Source organism: Schistocerca cancellata, chromosome 2 (assembly GCF_023864275.1).
Source record: "Schistocerca cancellata isolate TAMUIC-IGC-003103 chromosome 2, iqSchCanc2.1, whole genome shotgun sequence".
Lineage (NCBI taxonomy): Eukaryota > Metazoa > Arthropoda > Insecta > Orthoptera > Acrididae > Schistocerca > Schistocerca cancellata.
In genome coordinates this window covers 891771991-891779498 of record NC_064627.1, presented here as the reverse complement: position 1 = coordinate 891779498, position 7508 = coordinate 891771991, and the positions used below count along the sequence as shown (strand labels likewise).

Here is a 7508-nt window from a genome sequence, read left to right as displayed (position 1 = left end):
GATTTGGTATATTTACAATAACATATGGTCCGGTATAAATAAGATTCCATTTCTTTATGTTCTTCATCAGTTTCGAGGAATGGATGTGTCGCCTCAATAAAACCTTTTCTCCAAGATGAAACGTCTGAATCCGGTGAATCCGTTTATAATATGTCAATTTCCGTTGTATTGCCTTTTTAGTTAAATTGACAAGTGCAAATCGAATCTTTTCCTCCAATTTTAAATTCTGGTCGTCATATTACAGGTACTATTGTTTTATTAATCTCTCTCACATCCAGAACTAATCTAATGTTACCTCCAGGTTTTGGGACGACTAAGAGCAGAGAACAATATGGACTAGTTGATGGCTCAATCAAGTTCCATTCTAACATTCTATTTATCTCCCTTTGAACGGATTGTTTTAAACGCCAGGGGATCGGATAGTGCGTGTAACAGTAAGCCTGATGTGGCTTCACATGTAGGTGACAAATATACCCTTTAATAATTCCTGGTTTCTCATAAAAGATCTCTTCATATATCTCTAACAAATAATGAAGCTGCTGCCTTTGTTCTCCGGTAAGCTGATTTGATTCACTAGCTTTTATCATTGTTGTTTGGTTAAAGTCCTCCTGTTGTATCAAATCCTTTGAAAGCTCCTTCCAACGACCATTTGCAGTGTCAATTAATTGAATTATGGCACCGCGACAATATTTCTCATGCACCGTTTCCTTTCTATTTAAATCCAGTGCTATCTCTTCTCCATTTAATCTAAATTTAACTATTCCTTCCAAAAAATCAACCTGACAATCGTACTCCTGCATACTCCCAATACCTAGAATACAGTCCACTAATAACTTCTCCACTACAAGGAATGTGCATTTTATTTCTACATTTCCCATTTTCATCTCTAATTGTGTTTGTATTTTGACACTGGGAGAGCGTGCTCCAACAGCTCTGATGATTTTGCTGTTCTGTACCGGCAAAATTGGTATCTTCTTCTTCCTAATAATTCTCCTAAAAAGAGCGCCTGAGATGACATTGGCGGAAGCGGCGGTGTCTAATATCACATTCGTTGGAACTTCCTCTATTTCAACAAATACTTCTTACCGGAACACTCGATCTGTCATTATGACATGTTATTAAATCCTTTGTTAACTCTTAAGTCAACAGCTCACCATCATTGTATCTTAACAATAGTAATTTTACTGTTTCGCCCCTAACAGATCCCCTGACCACTCCTCTGGGGCATGATGCGGTCATGTTTAGTTTGACTGATTGCTAGTCCGATTGGTATTTGTCTCTTCAGCTACTTCAGTGATTATCGGTTGTTGTTGTGAATTCTGTCTATGTTGTCTTGCTTGATTCGTGTAATTATTGTTGTTGTTCTGCTGGTGTTGGTAGAACTGTCCTGTGTGGCCATACATTGGATTATATTGATTAAAATTCCTGCTGTTCCTAAAATAGCCCCTCGCTGCACCATTACTAAAGTTTCCATTATGGTAATAATTATTGTTTGCATTTTGTCTATTGCTAAGTCTCCTGGGAGAGTGTAGTTGGTTATGATTATTGTTACTGCTACCATTACTGCCATTCCCACTCCAGTTGCAGCTCGGATTCGCTTCTATTGCTCTTCTTTGATATGACATTTCTCTTGCTCTTTTTCTGTCCTGCTCAATTATATCAATACGATCAAGCGTAGTCATAAATGAGTCTATATCCTTATCATTTATATATAACAGCTGATTCCTTATACTGGTGGGTAGTCTGGACTTGAGTATTCTAAGTATATCCGGCAGAGGAATCGGTACATCCCAATACAAATATTTATTAATGTATTTCTCAAAATATCTCTTTAGAGATCCTCTAGAAAATGAGAAAGGCTCAGGATATAATACTTCCTGCCTAAGTCTTTCTTGTATTCCAGCAGACCAATATTTTGCTAGAAAAGCCTGCTCAAATTCTTTGTAACATTTACAAGAAGATGTTTGTTCGGATGCCCACAGTGCTCCTGATCCTTGTATATATCCAGATAAAAACTAATCTTTTGCCATTCTGTCCAAGATCGTGGAAATAGACCTCTGAAACTTCGAATAAAGACTACAGGATGAACATTCTTCTTGTCAGGGTTAAAGATTTGAAATTGTCTCTGTTTAATCATCTTTTCCTCAACGGTCTGTTCGTACTTTTCCCTGTGGCTATCCGTTATATCGAATCTAACTTGTGACGTTCCAGTTCTGTCTACATCGGATCTTGACATGGACGGAATTTCACGCGCAGGTTGAGAATGTTGTTTCCTACTTCTCGCTGTTTCTAAATCCTCCTGCGAGAGATTTAGTGATCTTTCGATATTTTCTTTCCAACGCGAGAATTCTTCGCCAAGTTGTTCTCGAACTTCCTTTAACCCTTTGTTGAAAAAATTCTCCTCAGAACATTCTGAAATTGACTGTAAAGCTACTTTCACAGTTTCTTCTATGGTTTCCGAAGGAAAATTTTGCTGCTCTAATGTCATTTCTGAAAACTTTCCTGCAAGTACATTCATTCTATGTTCCACTGTCGTCTGTTTTTCCTTCACTTCGTCAAATTGCTTCTTTAGATTATCTTGGGATTCTATAATTTCTGGTGTCATAGCTACGGAACACTGTATGTCCTCTTGAGTTTGTATTACTTGAGGAAACAGTTCTACTTGCTTTTGTATCGTGTCAATTTTGACGGATACATATTCGGTTAGTTCCGCTTTTAATTTACTATTGTTTTCTTGGCATTGTTGGCGGACCTGCTCAATTTGAGCAATAAGATTCTGTTCGGTCCTTTCTGCCTGTTCTTTTATTTCCTGTGTCTGGGTATTTAATCTCTGATCTAATTCGGTAAAGGTTGCTTTTAACTGATTTTGTAATTCTGTTTGATTTTCGGCTAATTGATTTTGGAGTTCATTTTGTATAATGGATAAGTCTCGTTTTACCTCCGCTTGGCCTTCGGCTAATAGAGACAACTGTTGCATAATAACAACTAATGTGTCAACAACAGTCTGATCAGCTGTTGCATGAATGTTTTCTGAACCAGCGGGATTATTTATATTGCTACCACTCGCCACAACAGTCTCAGAATTGCTATCCATGGCCTCTGCTCCTGCGCAAACAGATGAAGACTGTTGCACGTCTCGTTGCTGATTCAATGACATTTTAATTGCCACTCTAGTTAATACCATTAAATAACTGTCAATATCAGGTTCTAATCATTAAATACAGTTTCAAATTTACTGTCGTAGACACACTTAACTTTCAAATTACTTCACAGATGGTATAAAGATCCATGTCCAGATACGAAAATCATATAATATACAGTTCTATAATCTAACTACTATCTGGAAAAAAGTTCTTTCTAAATTGTTTTCAAACTATTTTAATTACAGGATAAAAAAAATTAGATTTCTCTGGCCTTGTTCTGTAGTCTCGGTGTTGTCCAATAGTTGAAATCATTCCTTGGTATCAGCAATCTTTTACTATGGGCACCGAATCTCTCTTCAGATTAATTACCTCTCGTTCTCGTTGGTTTTCATGAAACAAAAAAATACATATATTATATAACAATCCAAGAGAGTCCTGTCACACTAGCGCCACTGTAATTTTTCCTCCTATCTACGTAATTCTGTAGCTCTCAATTCGTTCGAGTAATCAATCATTCATGATAGGAAACACAGTCATAGCTCAGTCACTCAAAATGATTCTGAAATTTTCCTTGTTAGAATGAAATCAGGCGATGATTCTTCTTCTCTGCAGGCCCGTGCTTTGCGGCAGTCTGCTAATCTGTACAAATAAAATGCCTCGTAATTTTGGGAGCGTTGTATAATCAGTCGGGAAACCTCAGATCAAGCGGATATTTGGTTTTGATGAAGTTTAACCTTCCGAAGAAGTAATGGAGCTCTTGGATTATTAAATGCAGGTTCGTATCCAGTCTTTCGGAAGTCCCTTCTGGTTAACAACTACGCAATATATCGATAAATATCATTAATTCTCAAATTTCAAATACACACCTTTTATTTGAAGGAGCCATCTATATATATTTCCTTTCAATCGTACAGTTCGTATCAGTTATCTTCTGTGATAAATCTCAATAATCAGATTACAGTTCTTCCAAACCAAGCTCTTCTGCTTGGAGCATCGATCTCTTATGATGCATTGCAGCCTGGTCAACTGAAAAGAGATAACCACCCAATCTTACAGGAACATCATTTGCTTGGATTGTGTCAGGAAAGAAACCTCCTCATTCAGTTAAGTCCCATGCTCGTAGAGTACTGTCATGCCTTGTAAGCAATACCAATCTTAACATTCAGGTCCAAAGGTTCTGGCAGCAAGAAAAAATGAGGTCTGTTTCTGTGCACAAAAGAGAAGAAAGTGAAGAAAAGAATGATGGTGAGGATAACGAGGATGTTGACGGAGAAAACGAAAACTCGGGGGATGAAACAGTTCCATTGCTGGATCAACCCCTGGAAATATCAGGTGCAATTGAGAGAATGAAGGTGGGAAGATTCACAGAATAATTCAATGGGCCTAAAGAAACGAAGGCAATTGAAATACCAAAAGGTAAAGGAACTCCCCTAGGTGAAATACCAAGAACTGAGGCATTTATCAAGAAATTCAAGGCTGATGCTCTAAAGCAGCTTGACAGAGTTCTGTTCAGCACAGCTGGGAAGGTCACTCTTATAAGAAACAACATACGGTAATTCTGTGGGTTTGACTTAGACAAAGGGACAGACCAGTACGAAAAGAAGAAACACATTCTGTGCAAGATGGAAGTGAGTGTCTTGAAAACTATTTGTAGTATTTTAGACATTGAGAAAAAAGGAAAATGTGATGAACTTGTAGAGAGAATTGTAACATTTTTGTTAGAACCCAAAAGCTCTGGAGAATTTGTTCCTGACAGCAGATCAAACTGCTCTACAACCCAAAAGGCCAACAACAAGAGATATTCAGAATCGGAAAATGAAACAGAGAAACGAACACCACGTTCAAAGGGGGCTAAAGTGCATAGAAAAATCTTAAGGGAAGATTCATCGGATGGCGAAGACAACATGGACGAAGACAGAAAGGACCTTTCGAATTCAGAAAATAAGGCAGCAGACAAAGAAGATGAAAGTGATATGGAAGGTGAGGAAGATGAACCTGATAAAGAAGATACCAGTGGTGATTCAGAATCCAATTCAGAATCAAAGAAAGGTCACAGAAGCCAATCTAAAAAAAAAATCCAAGAAAGCTAATGCTAAAAAGACTACAAACAGAGAGCCTGAGAAGAAATTTTCAGCTAAAAAGCGGAAATCCTCTAGTAAGAGTGATGACAAGTCTTCATCTGAAGATGAACCCCTCTCAAAAAAGAGAAAGGCACCACCTACAGATGAAGAAACAAAGTTGTATATCAAAGAAATTTTGGAAGGAGCTAATCTCGAAGTAATAACAATGAAGACTGTTTGTAAACAAGTATATGCCAATTATCCACATTTTGACCTGGCACACAAGAAGGGTTTCATTAAAGTAACAGTAAAATCATTAATATCTACGATGAAGAATACACTGCTGCAAGTTTTAGTGATTATTGTACGTGCACTTCACATGCATCTTGCAGAATAGTATGCAATTGTAAATAAAAATGACCACATCAAGAGAATGTTGTTTGACTTAATTTTTGGTTTATAAAACAACAAGAAATAATCTCTTGCAGTGGGAAAAACCAAAAAACTTTAATCGAAACATCATAGGAATGAGTCCAGATGTCTGCTGAAGTGTGCATGTTTGTTTCAGTGTTTCAACATTCTACATTAACAGAACTGTATATCTCTAAGAGCAGTTTTAAATTATCTTTATTAGTGAAAGTTTTTCGTTTTACTGATAAATTTTAGAAGCTTATTATTAACATAATATTCCAGAGAAATTATAACTTGTCAGTTTCTTCGAACTTTGACGTTCCATACTTAATGTGAGATAAACAATCTTAGATGGCAACCCACCGAGAGGCATAGTGGAAACCTAACAGCAGAACTTCACACAGCATCGAAGGCAGTCATTTGTATGGTGTAACAGCAAGATTATTACACAGAAATTGAAGAATCACAACATGGCTGACCAATCCCCAAGAAAAGCAAACTGGCCTCACTTCATCACTTTCTGAATGATGAACAGTTGTTGAGGTTGGGCACCAGATTGGAACAATTAAAAGTTTTTTACAGTCAGAAACACCCCATGATTCTTCCTCCTAAGTATCATGTCACTAAATTAATGGTCACGAGCGAGCATCTTCATTTGTTGCATGCAGGATCTCAGCTGCTGTTAGCAAGCCCCACACAAAGGTACTGGATACCCAATGGAAAGTCTGTGATCAGACAGTAATCCACAAGTGTCTTTCTCACTACCACTTGAAGGCAACCACTGCAACACAGCTCATGGGACAACTTCCTTCAGTGTGGGTAGAGCAAAGCAGACCTTTCCTTAATTGTGGGGTTGACTATGGCAGGCCACTACATGTAAGGAATGGGAGAAAGAGGAGCAAAACTAGGACAAAGGTCTACATTGCCTTGTTCGTTTGCATGACAACAGTATACATCGAGCTTGTTACTGATCTGTCCTCCCAAGCTTTCGTTGCTGTGAAGATTCATTTCAGAACGAGGTGTTTGCGCAAATGTGTACAGTGACAATGGGGACACGTTTGTGGGTGCAAGGAATGAGCTGAATGAACTGCATAAAATGTTCAGCTGTCAGTTTCACACAACCCAGATCCAGAATTATGCATTACAGAATGGTACGGACTGGCATTTTATCCAACCTCAGGCCCCACATCTTGGTAGTCTGTGGGAAGCAGGCATAAAATCCATCAAGACACATTTGAAAAGAGTCGTGGGGAACAAAGTGCTGACATTTGAAGAATTATACACTTCTAACACAAACTGAACCATGTTTGAATTCCCGATCCATTACACAACTTCCTCACAATCCAGATGAATTCTCATACCTTACTCCAGGCCATTTTCTTATTGGTGATCCCTTAACAGCTATCCCAGATCCAGACTTGCTTTTAGAGCCATCATCCAGGTTGTCAAGATGGCAGCTCATCCACCAGTGCAAGCAGCACTGTGGCGGTCTGGTGTCATTGTTGGTACACACCCTGGTCCTGATGGTATGGTATGATTTGTTTCAGCGTGCACAGCAAAGGTAACTTATAAACGATCACTGTCGAAGGTCTTGTTGTTCCACAGGAGACACAGACTCTAGTGCACATAACTATAAAATTACTAACTGAAGTGTTTATTTTGTTTACAGTGGACACAATTTCTTCAATCATCTTATTTCCTTGTTTGTTTGGTGTAACTTGTGGTGCCTGTGATTATTTGTATTTTTGTGGTTTATATAAATTAGGTGGGTGGAACATTATGTATTGGTGCAATGTGCCACAAGGGCGCAGCAGCGACCTGAAGCTTACTACAGGTAAGAATTTTTTCTGCCCAGCAGTCCACACATTGTACGGCTGGAATTCACTGGGACAGG

At 38.3% G+C, this 7508-nt stretch overlaps 1 pseudogene; it reads left to right on the top strand.

The window, feature by feature from the left end:
- Nucleotides 1–4336: 4336 nt before the first annotated feature.
- LOC126159577 (protein DEK-like) lies at nucleotides 4337–5600 on the top strand (annotated as a pseudogene).
- The last annotated feature ends 1908 nt before the right edge of the window (nucleotides 5601–7508 follow it).